This window comes from Cupressus sempervirens, chromosome 1, assembly GCF_028749045.1.
Source record: "Cupressus sempervirens isolate cs-2001-9-10 chromosome 1, ASM2874904v1, whole genome shotgun sequence".
Taxonomy (NCBI): Eukaryota; Viridiplantae; Streptophyta; class Pinopsida; order Cupressales; family Cupressaceae; genus Cupressus; species Cupressus sempervirens.
Genome location: NC_143118.1, coordinates 162,520,591 through 162,538,829, shown reverse-complemented (window position 1 = coordinate 162,538,829; position 18,239 = coordinate 162,520,591). Strand labels below are relative to the sequence as shown.

The window sequence follows — 18,239 nt, the reverse complement described above, 5'->3', positions numbered from 1 at the left end:
TGTTTTGAGAATAGTTTAATATTCTCTACTAAATAGGGCCAACCACGTGAAGGTGGAAGCTCATTTGGCCCCACCCCCCTCCCCCTAACATCACTCTACATTCCCCGTTAACATCTAACATTCATTCATTCTTTCAACCATTAATCAAATGTAACATTCAATCAATATCACATGATAAAATTCAATCAATATCACATGATAACATTCATTAACACATTAGATTCGTTAACATGTAACATTCATCAATATTCTGCATTAACACATAATTCATGAACATTCATTAGCACATAATTAAATTCATTAAGACATAAAATACAGTCATTATCAATTAAGGTATGTAGTGAAAATCATTTCTTTTTTTTCTTTCTATTTCTTTTTTCTATGTAAGCTCTAAGAGGAGCATCAGTGTCATCATTAATTCCCCCCTCATCAGTTGTTCTGTTCTCTATTCTTGATGATCTCAAATTCCTATGCTGTTGCAAAGGGGGGTCCTCTGCAATAACAAATAAAAGAGTTAAATTAAAAATAATTTATTATAATTGTTACAAGTATTTAATTATTTTAAATAACATAACTGTGTCTCTTTACCTGATCTGACCACATCATTTTGTCTGGACTCAACGCCAACACGGTCATGAACATCGACCCCTCAATCCTCTATAGCTGCTATACAAAATGTTACGTTAATCCAAACACCAATTGCAATTACATATAAAAAATTTAATAGAAAATGTTTACCTCCACCACTGGGATGAACATCATGTGAACCTTCGACATCCACAGATGTGTAGAAGGATTGTCAGGCTGCATTCCAACATCCTACGCATTGTTATCATTGCTTGCTTAAAACAGATATACTCACTTTATATTGGAACTTAACATCAAATAGACTAATTGGTAAAGTATTCAATTTGAAATAAATTTCATTTAGCTTATTTACCTGTGGCTCAGATGCATCAGTATTAGAACCTTTCACACTAATTTCAGCTCGTAGCCGTTCAGTCACGGCTCTATAGCCTTGTTGGAAGCCAATTCTCTTATCGTCTTCTATGAGGCATCTCTTGAACTCTGAGCCCTGCATTTTTGTGTGGTATGGTGAATTTTACTTGCATTATTTCATCAACCAATGGAGGGTAGTTAAAATATCAACAACAAATCATCTATATCCATCACAATATAATAGGAGAAAAATCGAGCAGTTTTCATGGAGCAATCTACTATATAAATGTTGCGTGTTTGTATGCTTTGCTTGTACCAACATATTTTCTCCAAATTCTTAAGTTGGGTAAGAGTTAGTTCAGCTCTTTGGAAATAAAAATGGCTGCAAGTGCTGCTGCATTCCCTCATTCTTTCAATCACTGCCTTTATTCTCAACTATTGGAGGAAAATTCAGTCAAGGGTGAGATTTTAAATAATGTCATATTAGTGAATCACAAGTTTTCTTTACTAATCTAGATTGCAGAGTCTTGACTTCAGTTGTTGAATTGTTTATATTGAATATGAAAATCCACTACTGTTATTATATTCTATTGACCTATTTATAATTGATGAGCTAAATAAGGGAGTCCTAGTATTTCCCTTCACATTATATAAAAAATTTGATACAAATTTTCATTTACTAATACTTACAACTCTTGCTTGAAGTTTTGAAAAACCACCAGAGCCGAGCTTGTGTGTCCCGTGCTTTTCTAGTCTTGCCTTTGTTGCCTTTGATGTGTCAGGAAATCTATGAAAAGTTTGAAATATGTTAGATAGTATAAATATGGAGGTTAATTAGTACATAATTAGATTCTCAACAGTATCACATACCTTGTTGTACTCTCCACTGGTCTAATATTATTTTTCTTGTCAGCTTTATACTTTCCATCCAAAATCAGAGCCTGCCACTCAGCCTCAGGAACATAGGGCGGACGCTCGTACCTGGGGTTATCCCGTAAATTTTTTTTGTATTGGTCCCTAATATACTTCAAACATAAACCAGCTTTTTCAAGGAGCTTGTTTCTCTTGAATGCACGAGGTCCAAAGAGTTGGGTCATGCTCTCTGTAAGATCATCCTTCAATGGTTTGCGTTGGTGATTCCACATTTTAAGTAAAAAAAAACAAGTTAGCCTCATAAATGAAGTGAAGCTACCTTTAATATAGTTCAAGAAATGGATGAAAAGGAAAACTATTATAGCAATGATATGAAATCAAAATAGTGGTTTGGGGATTTAGTTAGGATATGATGTTCCACCAGGTACACATGGTGGGCCCAAATATTCGCAAACACTCATCACCAAGTTTTCTCCAAAAAAGATCATTCCCTAAAAAACAATCATGGGATCATTAGTCGATGAAGAGTGATCAAAAACTAAATTAATATTATATCACTATAGAATAATAATAACTTTAAAGTACCTGGTACTTTGGCACTTTTAATGGAATGCCTTCATCATCGCTGACGATCAATGTGACATCCTTCACCGTTCCCGTACTAGGAACATAAGAACATCCAGGAAATGATGTTGCAGGTCCTATTGCAAAAAGTTTCACAAGTTTCATAAGTCTTTGTCACGATCGAAGTATAAAAGAACAAATGATAATTGATGTTATAAAGTTGTAAAAAAGAAACTGTTTGTTGCTGTTATAAGAGAGAAAAAGAGGGATTTGTGTACCAGCAGATGGTGCAACAGTCGATGCATGTAAGCTGCATGTTGCTGACTCAACAGTCGAAAAGAGATTTGTGGTTGTCCTGGATGGAGGCGGCGTCATCGTAGGATTCAATTGATGTGAAGCTGAAGAATAAAATTGTTAGAGCATGCATAAATATAGAACGCGTGGACTAGCATGGACAAGATTGTTAGAGCATTAAAAAAAAGGATTGTTCAAGCATGTATTGTCAATGATTATGATCATTCCTATATATATTCAGTGGAAAACAAAAGTGGGGAATGGAACATGCGATCTACTTGAACCACCTGCAGCACCCTCATCATGGGAACGGGGATCGAAATCAAGCAAAAAACTCTGTAAAGACAACGCATCCATATTTTAATCAATGCCATAAAAGAGCATAACATAAAAACCATTATTGAACTCTTGTTATAATTAAAAATTTCATTAATACTTACTTTTAAGGACTCAGAGGTGTGCAACAATTCAAATGCCCTATCTTTTATTTGTTGAGTCATAGGCTTTATGGTTGCCAAACGTAGAATTTCTTTGCTAATTTTCTTTAAATTAATTTTAATCGAACCGATCGGGTCATCGATCTCTGCTAAATCGATATAGAAAGGGTCCTCCTCAGGGGGGCTTGCTGAGGGACTGCAGGTTCCTTTCCCTCCCTCCGACCACTAGCCCTCTGTGACAACAATAGTATTAGTATTATCAAAATTACTCCAAAACAATAAAGAAAACAACATTAAAAAAATAACATTTTGCTTCTATCTAGTTTGTACAATTACAAATGAGTTTTACTTGCTCATGTGTAGATGAGCCGGGAGCATCGTCAGCATCCCCTCTGGGCGGTTGCTCCATATTGTGCCCCTGTGTCAAAGATGAAGTATAAAAATGTTAGCCAAAAATTTATTGACTAAATGGTATGTTGCAGTCATTGATTAGAAGTTGGTTTAATAGTATGTACCACCCCCATGATAGTAGCCTCGTTTGTATCTATGCAGTTCAAATTGTAATCAGTAAGAAGCTCTTCCCCTGCACGTATTGATTTTATCACACAGATGAATACATGATTTCCCTCGCGCGCCTCAAATATGCAATTGGGTTGCTTTATAGTTGACCCAGGTCGTGTACTATTTATAAAACCCGCAATATTCCCTGTTGCTTTTGGCCTTCCATCAATGTATATAGCCACACTTTTACTTTGATTATTGTCTTGCTGTTGTATATAATTTGCCGAGAGGGCATACCTACGCATACTTTTTTTATATTTAACAATATGCATCCAACTTTTGTAATCGTAACATGGTCCAACATACTCCATCAATTCAAAAACTTTGTTGTAAGACACCTTTATGCCATCCATAGAAAATAGGCCCAAACCATGTAGTGATGATGGTGCTATGCGATATATCCTCTCGTTAACACAAAAATTAGTTTTTATTGGAGGAAGTTCCTTGGGTACCCAATGTTTCTGTAGATGTTGGTACCTCAAGGGCACCTTGATGTCGCCTTCCATCTCATCATCATAAGAACATGACCCCCCTTGAGCAAGGAAAAATTTCATGCGTTTATTGAATTTCCTTCTAGTCCTTTGACCTCTAGTTAATCTCCCTGATCTAGATAAACTGCATGTCTCACTTTCCTCTTCTATTCCTATATTTCCCTCACTCGAGGAAGACACTTCTGAAAAATACCTATTCGCTGGTACCTAAAAATGGGAGAGATCTTAGAAGACATCAATCTTACTATTGATAAGTGTATTAAATAGACTGTCTATAAGGAGTATTGAGTTATACCTGTCGATCCATGAGACTGTGCGGGATGCTCCTGAAAGGGGTTCAATTTCCTGCAAATGTAATTCAATTATCGTGAGCATAATCACATCATAATCATAATCACATCCATCATTAGCATCACATAAAAATTAAAAACATTAAAAGGTACACAATAAAACACTTAAATCAGGCTCACATTATAAGCCTACTAGGGAAGTAGGCCTAGTTTTGGGGTAAAACTGGGTTTTTGTATCAGCTGATGAGTTGAGGGCTTAGTAACCTTGGGGACATGATATTTGAAGTTGTTTGATGTGTGTGGAGGTGGAGGAAACACCTAGACTAAAGCCACTTGCATAACATTTTGAAATTCAAGTAGATATTTTATATTAATTAAGATAACTGTAATTTCTTCCAAAACACATTATAATAATTTTAAAATGGATTACTGGTTTCTTTTTACCTATCGTGTAAATCCCATAGATCCAAATACATGTATTGAAATAAGTTTTCTAGTTTTCTACTGCAACTTTCAAAAACTAAGCAAAACTGTTGAAAGTACACAAATCTTCTTAGACCTAGCTAAATACTTTAATATTTTAAAAATACTTTCTTTGACTTTATTCCTAAGATTATTTGTAAAACTTTGACCAACCACCTGAAGGTCTTATTTCAAGAGACCTTACAACATTAAGCCACTAAAAGCAATTTCAAAACATATAAGCTAAAAGTCTAGTTAAAATATACATTAGAATTAAAAAAAAACAATTTTCATACCCGAGCGCACGGCTATAACTCATGCAACGACCTTCTTACTTAGCTGTAGAAGCTCTCCAACAATCAAATTATACAAACTACAAGGCCTAACAAAAATTTCAAAACATATAAGCTACAAGTCTAGTTAAAATATACATTAGATTAGATTCAACAATAGCAAGCAATGTTATTCAGAATTAGATTCAACAAACCTTAGCAGTGTAAATAGCCATCTCCTCTAAATTGGACTCCAAACACGAGGGGGCATTCACATACTCTTCCCCTAAAGGTATCCTGAAGAACAAAAGCCACTATTCTTGAGTTTGTGAATTGCACCTCGAGATGAATGAAGCTTAAAAGGAATGATCATTGTTTTCATACATTTAAATCAAGATGTAATATTTATTCATAAGTATATACCTTGCAAGCACTTAAAATTGTTGTTATATGTGTTGCGCGAAAAGAAGAAGTTTATACTTATATGTACAGACACACTTCCTGTATGCGATCCAAAGCTTGAATGTTATCAAGTGTGTCCAATGATGGGGAGAGACCTCCATGCAAGCAGAAGATCTGCAATGAAACAAAAGAAAAGAAAATTTTCTTATAGTAAGAACAAGTTTGTTGTGCTGTATAGGGTACCAACAAAATAGTGTATAATATCTTTTTCTTTACCTGGCTTTCAATTCAACATGAGAGCCTTTAATAGAAAAGTCAAGTTAATAACATATATATAATTTTGCCATAACTAGATTTTATTTTGACCAGGTTGGGCTAGGTGATCTTGTGGAGATCTCTGGAATATTTCTTCCTATGCCTTACATAGGCTTTAGAGCCATGCAAGCAGGTTTGGTGGCTGATACATACCTAGAAACGATGTCAACTACTCATTTCAAGAAAAGATACGAGGAGTGAGTTTTAGCTTTTTGTATGTCATTAAATTTTCTCTTTCTTGTTTTGTAAGGACTTCTATTTTTCCAGACATGATCCTCATTTCATATAAGAAATACCATCAGTGAAGCTATATCACACTTTATGCTAGGACCAATAGGGGAATAGTAAAAATAGATTTGATCAAATGTCAAAATCATTCCTAATAGAAAAAGTGATTACATTTTTAGGCAACAGGATGGTTTAACTACTATATTCATTAATAACTGAAAAATTGTTTACAAGGCTTGTATATGAGCTAACCTTGGTTATTGACACATTAACATCAGCTATAATGACATTAAGCAGTATTTTTGAATTACTTAAACTTCTCTTGGCCTGGTATTTTGGTGGCCTGGTATTTTGGTGGAAACATTTGCTTGCTGATTTGAAGGCTAATAGGTCTATTAGTATGGTAGCTTAAACTTGCATGGACTAATTCAGTTGTCTTGATAGGGTTCAAACTTAGATATTGATCATATTGTTTTCGCATGTTGCAAATTTTGATAATAAGCTCGTGACATTGAAAAGTCTCAAAATTGATCCAAATTTTGATAATAAGCTCGTGACATTGAAAAGTCTCAAAATTGATCCAAATTTTGATAATAAGCTCGTGACATTGAAAAGTCTCAAACTTGATATGAGACTGGTTCTGACAGATCTCAACTTTTCATAATGAGCTTGTTATTTTGATAAATCTCAATCAGGGACTAGTTTTGCCCATTGCTGCAATTTGAAAAAATGACCAAACATCATTATCCAGTATGAGTAGCCAGCATGATTCTAGAGTAACTCTGTATTATCAGTGAAGAAAATATCAAAAATCACAAATTGGGTACAATCAGTATGTTATGGAGGGACATGTCTCCAATTAAATTTGCCACACAAGTTATCTAAATAGCCTTAAATAATTGGAGTATATTAACAAGAACCAACATCATCATATTGTAATAGGTCAACAAATTAGTTTGATTAACTCCTTCCCTATCTTGTAAATGGAAGCATATTAAAAGTTCCTTCTTCCTCAATTCTCCCGTCCTTTCTTGTCCCCACTTTTCTTCCTCCTACCCTTCTGCACCCTGCAATCGCTTCTTAGGTTTGCCCATGTAAAACCTCTCCTCATCCATGCTCTGTTATAAGCTCTGTTTATCTTTACACTCTACTATTGAAGAACAATCAGGTTTGACACTTTTAAAAATGTCTCTGCCCCTATCGAGACCATTGTGGGTTTGTGATCCATGTCCTACTGCTCTTCAACTACTTCCTTGCACTCAAGCTTCTTGGGCATTTCAGTAACTATTTTTTTTTCCCACCAAATAAAGATGAGGGAAAGCCTTCCTCTGTGAAGTTGCTTGTTTTTGTTTTCTCTTCCTGCCACAATCTATAGCCACGTGCTCTGTTTGAAAACATTTTCTATTGTTTTGTCATAATCCAGTAGTTGCACCTAAATTCCTTTTGCAATTTTCAAATATGGATCTGCTGGATGAGCTTTTGCCATATCCATCTCAACCAGAATGCAAGCATAAATGGTATGAAGGATGCCTAAAGAGTCTTTGTCCATGTCTAAAAATCTAGCCAGGGTGTTAGATGCCAAAAAGCCTCAAAAGAGGAAGATAAACTAGTATTGCAGGGAGCGAGTTAGAAGTCTAACCAGATATCTTGTCGAAGGATTCATTGAGAAGGTTAAAAGGTGGGTACCAAGGACTCAACAATAACAGATGCTTATCCTCTTAGCTTCATTGATGCTCACACACAAATTTCTTCCTGTCTCACATATCCACCTCAAAAATCTCTCATGTCCAAGGGTAAAGTTGCATATCTCCTTCCAGAAAGGAGATCCAACTCCAATATCTATTTGTTCAGTTCACCAAGGCCTGGCCAAAAACCTTTGAATCTCACTATCAATTCCATCTCTATAAAAAGCTTTTTGCAATTTAACCAAACACATTTTCCAAACCATTGAGATTTAGTACTTGCATAAGCAATCAATCTGTATTTGGACTAGGTCTATGATTCCAAGAACTATAATTGTACTTTTTTTCATAAGATGGAGCCTGTGAATTGCTGCCGAGCACACAAGTCAATAGTCACATGGCCTTTCATTGGAACATTTTGGTAGATATTAATTGGTAATAAGCTTCTATGATTTATGTAACTGTAATCTTGTGTTATATCTTATCGATTTACCTTTTTTTTTTAAATATTGTTTATTCCATTACACTCTAGGTATGTTCTGCAAGGTGATGAACAAGAACAAATCGAAAGGCTAGCTGAGGATGGGGACATTTACAACAAGCTTGCACATTCTTTGGCTCCAGAAATATTTGGTCATGAGGATGTTAAGAAAGCTCTATTGATTCTACTTGTGGGTGCTCCCACTAAGAAACTGAAGGATGGTATGAAGGTATGATTGATGAATTTCAAATGGTAGCATCCCTGTAAGTTAAGATTATGAACTGTTCATTATTACAACTGATGGATTTCTATTATATTTCATATATTCTTGGCTGGATAAGTTACCCTTGTTTTTGATGCAGTAGGTGTGACCTTAATAGTACAACTGGTTGTAGCTAGAGCCAAATATCTACCGAATCACATCAATTCCAATTGTTTCTACTCAAGGAACTGTATAGCTAATTTTCATTGAATTCACAAATTAGGGGCGATTTGCATGTCTGCTTGATGGGAGATCCTGGAGTAGCAAAAATTCAGCTGTTGAAACACATGGTTAGTGTGGCACCTCCTAGAGTTTACACCATTGGGCGAGGAAGCAGCGGTGTAGGTCTCACAGCTACTGTTCAAAGGGACCCAGTTACAAATGAGATGGTTCTTGACGGTGGTGCCCTGGTATAAGTAATTCAATGTATTGAACTGTTAATGGCATTGTAATTGTGGGTTGGGATGTTAGTCAAATGTTCTGTAAGGCTGATCATGGAAGGCGTAGCTAATATCTGTATTTGGTACATATAGAGCTGCTGAAGTAACATTTCAATTTTTTATGGGATGAATCAGGTTCTTACAGATATGGGTATATGTGCTATTGATGAATTTGACAAAATGGATAAGACAAACTATACCGCTATTCATGAAGTGATGGAGCAACAGACTGTGAGTATTGCAAAGGCAGGCATAACAACCTCTTTAAATGCAAGAACTGCAGTTCTAGCTGCTGCTAATCCTACCTGGTATGAATTGAATCATTCATCTCTAATCTGGTTTAATGTCAAAATGAATTGTTAAATCTTAGATTCTTGAAACCTTCAGGCCAGTGTGAAGGGTATTTATGCTCAAATTCTATAAGAACGAGGGATTATTAATTTGAACTGCTGAATACATTTCATACCATTTCCAAATTAGCAGCATATTGAGTGACAAATTTGTTACAATTTTTCCCCTTTTGATTGCTTCAATTTTGTTTCTTGTGATCTGACACTTGTAACTGCGACAGGGGTCGATATGAACTCTAGAGAACTCCTGCAAAAAATATCAATCTTCCTCCGACACTGCTTTCTCATTTTGACTTAATGTGACTAATACTTGACAAAGCTAACATGGATAGTGATTTGGAAATGGCTAGACACGTCTTATATGTGCACCAAAAGTGCAAGCCACCTCCTTTGGGTTTTGCTCCTCTTGATTCATCCATACTGAGGTGAGTAATTGACTGATCCTTAGATTCTAATTCTTCAACTTACATACTATAATTTTGACTGCATTAACTACATTCTCATGAGTTATTTTCACCAAGCCATATATAGAAGCTGCAAGAAGAATGGTGCCTTCTGTACCCAAAGATTTAACAGAGTACATTGCCAGTGCATATGCCGCCATGAGGGAAGAGGAAGCACAGAGTGATGCGCCACATTCTTACACCACAACAAGAACACTTTTAAGCATTCTTCGAATCTCAATGGTACTAAGATTCTAATAAATACTACATTTGTGTAACCATATCACTTTTAAGCATTCTTCAAATCTCAATGGTACTAAGATTCTAATAAATAGTACATTTCTGTAACCATATCACTTTTAAGAATTCTTCGAATCTCAATGGTACTAAGATTCTAATAAATAGTACATTTGTGTAACCATTTACAGTCTCTAAGATGACATTGTTTTTTTAATTTATGTTCATATACTTAAATAAGTTGATGTTTGGGTTTGTACATCATGACCTTTTTCCAAGACAAGAAGATTATGAAAGAAAATTGAAAGAGTGAGCTTATACAAGTTGTCTACCTATCCAAATTTTTCAGTCTTCCCGCATCTATTCATCTCTAGCTCATTCTTGCAATTTTCTACCATTATCTTCATATTCTAACTTTCATTGTGTATGTTACTAAATTATATTGATTTTCGAAAGATTTCAACAGTTCCATAAAATATATTAATAGGTCAAATATCCTTGATGATTATTACGCATCTAAGATCTTTGACTGTACCATTATTATAACATCATATTGAATCCAGCTGTATGAAGGTAAGCTCTATGCATACAAAGGAGGATAAATGCATTTGTTGTAGAAAAATATGAGTCACTAAAAATAAGTGATAGTTTTCATAAAGGTCTATATTGGTTGCAGGAAATAGGAACAAATAGAAAGAATGTGTATATGCATGAATTTTCAATGTATTAAGGAGCTTTACCTTTTCTACTTACATTTTCCATGTATATGCATGAATTTTCAATGCCCCGACCCTCTTAATGGTGTCGAAGTGATCTCCCGCGCGCGCGCCTTTCCTTTCACAAGAACCCTGTGTCGCGCGATTTCATACAAATGAGGGTTTTTCGCTTTTTTTTTCTCTTATATCCCGCTGGCGTCGCAATTGTGATGCCTATCATCGCAATTGCGACGGAATCAGGCTAAAATTGAAAAAAAATGAAGCCAAAAATAGATTACCTTTTCTTGCCATCGCAAATTGAGGTCTAATGTATTAGTGACGTAACAAAGTTCTTTGTTCTTTAAATATCATTAGAAATTCCTCAATTGAGGGAAAAGCATTAAGTACAAGTGATGTAAGCTCTACCTTAATCTGAAGTGCCTCGAACTCACTATACCAAATAAGCCCTCTAGCTTAGTCCACATATCTTGAGGAGTAGTGCACCCATCAAGATGAAATTGCAAACTATCAAATACCTGCAAAGAAATCAACCTCATGGCCTCATCCATCTTGTTCATGTGCTACATGACCTCCAAGGCCCTTTATAAAACTAGTTGCACATCATCTAAACAAGACCACGATCCTTTTGAATGGAGAGGCAACGCCATCAAGGTTTTCCATGTATGATAGTTATGTGGGTAAGAAGTACTAGAAAAGAAGAGGTCTCGACCATTTATTTCAAAAGTGTTTGTTTTGATATAGTTCTAGTTTATTGAAGTAAATGGCATAAACAAGCATATAAAATACCCCCACAAAGCAAAAAAAAAACCCCAACAACTAGTAGGAAAGCTTATACAATGAGAAGAGAAAAATGATTCAAATGAGAATCATACGTAACTTTGCAAACATCTGATGAAAATAGTAGAGAAATTGGAAAGATCTCGAAGAGACATTTCTGATGCTTCTTTTGGATCAAAAAATCGAGCAAAAAGGAGCAAGTTATGCCACTGGGAATGCAAAAATAATCATCTAACTTTGACTACAAAATTTCACTAGTAAAACCTACACCACTGTGTCCATCTCAAAATCAACTTTCCGACAATGTCTTTTTTGCCAAGAAATGCCTCTGTGTGCTCAAGATATTGCATAAAAACCCCAGGTTGGTTTAGAAGGCAAAGAAAACTAAAAAAAAAGAGCTTAAATTCCAAATTTAAGCCACCTACGCACTCATATGACCATAGGTAGGTGGGATCAGGGCTGGCAGCTTGGCAGTGGTGCACGAGTGGCACTCTCGTAGCACATGGGTTGAGACCAACCAAGGTGTGGCAACAATGGCCACTGGGCAATGTCGTGGAGGCTGTTGGAGGTGTGATGGTAGTGGCTGCTAGGCGATATTGTAGAGGCCATCAGAGGTGTGGCAGAAGTGGTTGCTGGGCGGTGAATTGATGGCCACTTAGTGAAGCAACAAACACTATATCACCTAGCAGCAGTTGGGCGACAAATTGATGACCCCTTAGAGAAGCAACAAACACTATATGAAAGCAATTTTTTTTTTTTAAATCATTTTTTAAAATAAAAATCACATAAAAATACATGCCAAATGTTGTATGACTCTAGTATGCAATTTTTTTTGCCTCCCCTATCAATTGTGTCCAAAATCAAAGTGCTTTATATGAAAATAAGGGTTTTGATTTCTAAATCCAACCACAAGGTTTGTTTGGATTCAAAGTGCCCCAAAATTTAGAGACCCCCCTATTTCCATAAAAAAATAGTTGAAAAAAAGTAAGATTTGTTTTCTGAAACCCTCATTCCTCTTTTCTTCCAAATAAGAACAAGCTACACTAGATCCAGCTCTGATACCATGAAGGATTTGAACACCTGCATGCAAGAACCTGTCACATAGAAGAAAAAGACAAGAGAAAGCAAGGGTTTGGCTTTGAAAATATGCAAGAATATTTATCAAACTAAAAGAATGAATTTCAAATATAAAATTGATCAATCCTTATATAAAGAGATCGTAAAACCTAAAAGAGAAACCCTAAGAGGTAAAAGACATTTAGTAATTAATATTTAATTATTAAATGAGAATGTATGTGCATAAAGGAAAATCTTAAGAAGGGAGTAAAGATAATTTAATAAAATGAAACTAAATTAATCCTTTACTCTAACATACATACATACATACATACATACATACATACATATACATATACATATACATATACATATATAAACAAATTTATCCCTCTTTATATATAATGATCACATTTATATTGTACCATTCAATAATTATAATAATCATGAAAAAATAATTACAATATTGCATTTATCAAATATAATAACATGAGAGGTTCATAATTTTTTTTCTTGATATCAACTATATCTTAACTCTTCATGATATATATATTAAGGAATATTAAACAATACTATTCTTTTAATATAAATTATATATAAGAAAATATTCTCAACAAAGTATAACCATAACAAGTATTAACTTTATACCTAACTAGTGAGTTCCTAGTATTAGTGACATGTACTTACCTCTTTCGATCACACATTTGACTCCTTTGAGGACATAAGTGACCTTTACAAACAAGGTCTTAAAATTGCCCACAATTCTCTTAAGAGTCTCCCTTGGCATAGTAGCCCACTACAATTTGTGCAGGGAAAAATTTGTATTTCACATGGAAATTTTAATCACCCTCAAATTTTCCAAGGTAATATTAGCCTTGATTCAACCAATTTTCAATTTGATTAGAGTATAAAATCTATTTGGTTAAACAAGAAAATAAACCAATATTTTGCACCATAGTGGATGAGTGTGCTTGGAGAAGTGACAAAGAATTTTCACGTAAAACACTTGCATGGGTAAATCCAATGGTCATCCAATGCCTCAAGGTAATCAACAAACATTCTAAAACTCCCCAAAATCTTTCCTTTTATAAATTTTCTTACGTCTCTTAAATAGCATGATGTTGGGTCTAACACATTCTCACTCTGCAAAAAGAGTTGTGGATGAGCGATGCCTGACTTGTTCCTGCTTGCATTTGCATTCACATTCACCCCTCAATACACTTTCATTAACAAATTGTTTGTGCAGTTGGAGGCTCTTACTATAATCATCTCTTTGCTTCCATGCCTATGTCACCCAATCATTTTCTTTGTATTTGGCATTGACTGTAAGTGTCCTAGTCTATCTCCTAGTCTATTTCCTCTATTCTCCAACTATACTTTATTCAACTATTTCATTTTCATCCTTTCTCTAATACCAAGTTGGCTTTCTAAGGATTATTGCAAATGTAATAGCACTGCCATGTATTTGGTATGTGTTTTCCAATTGGCATCAATCACTTATTTATATTGATATTATATCAAGAGGAGACAGTCATTAAAATAATAACATAATTATATATATATACATATATAATATCTCATATATAGCTTATATATATAAGACACACATGTGTATATATCTACTCTTTGGTCTCATAGATTTATCCAATAGAAACTACCAAACATCAACTCTTTTAATAAAAACACATCGTGTGCATTAGTTGTTCGATAACTGGGGGGGTGAATCAATTATAACCAGTTATCCTGAATGCCTTACAAATTTTTTTGTACCAACTTCAACGTCATTAAATTTTGAATTAATAACTCAATAGCCACATCATACATCTTAATTCCAAGTTATAACAACTTCATGTCAAATTGTTATCTTACTATTTCTTAATATACTAAGTATCAAAGTACTCATCTAGCTTATACTGAGTCACAACATTAAACAATTACCATTAAATAAACTTAGCAACACAATAAGAAATCACACATTTGAGACAAGTATTTAACATGGAAACCCTATAAAGAGAAAAACCACCTTGGAACCAACAACCCAAATAATTTTACTCTTCTGAAGAGAGCTCTATTAGGAACCAACCTTGTTAAATGTTACATGCATATTTTTAGTGTGACCTTGTTAGAGAGTTTTCACCAAAGATCATCTAGACCTTATCACTCCTTGACATTTCTAAAGAGTGGCCTTCTCTAAGGACTTACAAATATTACTATTAAATGTTACTATAGGATTTCAAAGACTTATTAGGTCCACTCTATTAAGATATTTTTCTGCTAAAATGGTAATAAAGAAATAATCAAATGATTTGCTAGGTTTTAGCACTACCTTGTTTAGATCTCTTCTTCACTTTGTCTCTTCCTTCTGATCTCTTTTTTACTGATTCAAACACTCACACTTTCACTTAGCACTTCCTTCGCTTGATCTTCTCAATTATGTTATGCTTGGTTTATCTTTTGTCTTCTTTTTCCACTTCAATTCACATTAACAGTAATCACCATTTATCAACAACATCAACATAATCAGTAACAAAAACACATTTCTTCATCTCTTTAAATAGCTAACTTTTGCCTTTCCAAAATCTTCCAAAATTTTGCACTTAATTAGAATCGTAGATCTTAGATTCAATGAATTTAGACACTCCAAAAATAGACTTCCTTCTTGAACTTTCTGCTCTATTTTAAATTGTTAAATCTTCTCCATTAGATCTCCTTTGAATTATTCTAGCCATTGGTCTCATAACTGATTTCGTCCTTACCTTTTAGACTTCTCAAACCTTCTTGATTTTCACCAAATTTTGACCTTAGATTAACCTTTTAAGAACTTGTTCTTCACGTTCATGCTCAGTATGTTAGAGGAATAAAGTTTTTCTTATTAATTCAATCATATTGATTTAATTATTAAGTCACTTATTATATCTAGTTTACTTAAGCTAAACATTGGAGATATAATAATTAATTCTTTTATTAATTATTATCATGTAACCTAGGTTAATTTTATTTATTTATAGGGTTTTGATCTCCTTTTATAAGGATTGATCTCTTTGTAATTGATTGATTCAAATTTTATTATAGTAATTTCTCTTTTTTCTCATCAAGAATGTATCATCTATGGATCTGGGAATTCCAGCCTCCATAGCTTTTGCTTCTCTCTTTTTATGACAAGTGTTTGCATGTAGGTGATTTGTGAAAGTTGTGGGGTTGATCTTTCATCAACTCCAACATGGTATTAGAGCTCCAAATCTTCATGCCCCTATTTTGTTTATGAGAGGTTTGACTTGGTTTTCAGATCTATGCTTTTTCTTTCAAAGGGTTTCATTTTTCAGAGGATTTTGTATTGGATCTGGGGGGCCATTCATTTTTGGTACTTTTTGAGACCAAATAGACAACACTGTTGAGCTCAAAGCACCCAAAAACCTCTATTTTCATATAAAATTTGTCCAATTTGGATGCAGTTGGAATCTGTCATGTCCCCTTTTTGAATAATTAAAAAATAATAATCTTTGCTAAGGCAGGCAGGCCCAAGAAAGTGAAGTTTCGGAAAAAGGGGGTTAATTTTTGGAAACCGTTGGACTAATAAATGAAAATTATTATTAAAATATGTTTCATTAACCTCTCTTAGAAGTGAGTTACAGTTATGCCCTCTTTTAAGTGGTTTTGGAGGCATTTTGGGCTCATTCCAGAACTTGATTTTGCTGATTTCTTTGTTATTCTTCAGAGGCTGCCAAACCTGTGGAGAAGGAGACCCAAGAACAGGAGTTTGCAGGTTTCCAGGGAGACCCAAGAACGGGAGTTTGCAGGTTTCCAGGAAGGCTAAGGATGGGAGTTTGAAGCCATTCCATGTGCATGCTCATACAGAGTTTGCCTTTGTGCTGAACAGTGTAGATTTGTGGGTTTTTGGGTGTGTTTTTTGCATGAGTTTGGTATTTTCAGTTGAGCATTTCATGCCAGTTTTGGTTGCTGCTGTATATCAGACTTTTAAATGTTAAAATAGAGCTGAATATATGTATTGGGACGTGATTAAACTTTTGAGATATTTTATTAGTGTTTTTGTGGTGTTTCCGAGCATTTTTGTGTTAATTTCGGGAGCCCGATGAGCATAGTTTTTGTCCGACATTTGTGAGCTGCTGTGTAAAGGCTATATAGATCTGAAAATTTCATTTTGTAGGCTGTTATGCTGCTGAAATTTCTATAAAAATATCCATTTTCAGATTTATTAATAATAGGTGAAGCTGTGAAGCTTTTGGCACCATTTCTGGCATACCCGATTTGGGGTTTCTTGAGAAATCTGGAGGATCTTTGTGATATTAGTTGTTTGATCTTAAAGATCTGATTAAAGGTTGGAAATATCATACAAAAATCAGAAAAGGGACATTTCAGTGGTATCAGAGCCATGATCTTGCCAGCCTGAGGGTTTGTAGAAGTTGCAGGTCAGTTTTGACAACTACCCAGATCTTGCATGTCAGTTTTGACAACTACCCAGATTTTGCATGTCATAATTTATGGTTGCATGTTTCTTCTAATCAGTTGCATGTTAAAATTTATGGTTACATTCTATTTCTAATCATTTTCATGTTAGTTCTTGGTGAATTTGGTGGTTGTAGAAGTTTGCATGTCAGTTTTGACAACTACCCAGATCTTGCATGTCAGTTTTGACAACTACCCAGATCTTGCATGTTAGTTTTGACAACTACTCAGATCTTGCATGTCAGTTTTGATAACTACCCAAATCTTGCATGTCAAAATTTATGGTTGCATTCTACTTCTAATCATATGCATGTTAGTTCTTGGTGAATTTGGTGGTTGCATGTTGCTTCTAATCAGCTGCATGTCAAAATTTATGGTTGCATGCAACTAAGTGAAAGAGAAAAAAGATATTTGCAGCGAGAAAAGAATAAAGAAATTTTGATCAAACCTCCAGTTGAAAGTAAAAGTACAAAATCCAGGGAAGGGAAAAGTATGGCTGATCCAGATGAGATGGCAAAGAAATTCTTCCAAGACATCCAAAACACTCAGAAGCAAACAGTGGATAGTTTGGCAGAAACTAGAGAGGCTTTGCGAATATTGACAGAAAAACTACAAGGAGTTGCATCTATTAATGAGAAAGGGAGCACTTTAGAGGAGCCAAGAAATCTGAAATCCACACCATCTAAATCAACCAAAACTATTTTCTTGCCTGCAGACGAGCCACCAGTACCAAATCCAGCCATTAATCCTATGGAAGAGGTTACAGGTAACTTGATTACATTAAGAGCTACTTATAATGGCTTAGATGATGACTTTCGTAGTTCAGTTCCTTTTAGAGAATATGTGGATATGATGAACACTTTGATGCCCAAGAAAGAATACAGAAGGGAGCATGACATAAGTGGAAGAGAGCTCAAAAATAAAATAAGCAAGTTTATAGCACCTACTTTTGATGGAACAAATAAACTTTCAGCTAGAACATGGCTACAAAAATTACAGACCTTCTTCACACTTAACCCCATGAAGGAGAGTGATGTTGTTCAAATTGCAAGTCTACACTTGGAAGATGCAGCCTATGATTGGTGGTGTCATGGAATGACTACTCAAGGTCATGATCAGGTAACTACATTTGATGATTTTAGTCAAAGAGTGATAGATAGATTTGACCTCAAGGATGATGATTATGAGGATGTTGTTGTGCAT

The 18,239-nt window shown here is 34.7% G+C and overlaps 1 pseudogene; it reads left to right on the top strand.

Annotated features, from left to right (window-relative positions):
• LOC149576651 (DNA replication licensing factor MCM7-like) overlaps positions 1–12,164 on the top strand; it is a 33,090-nt pseudogene extending 20,926 nt beyond the window's left edge.
• Positions 12,165–18,239: the final 6,075 nt, after the last annotated feature.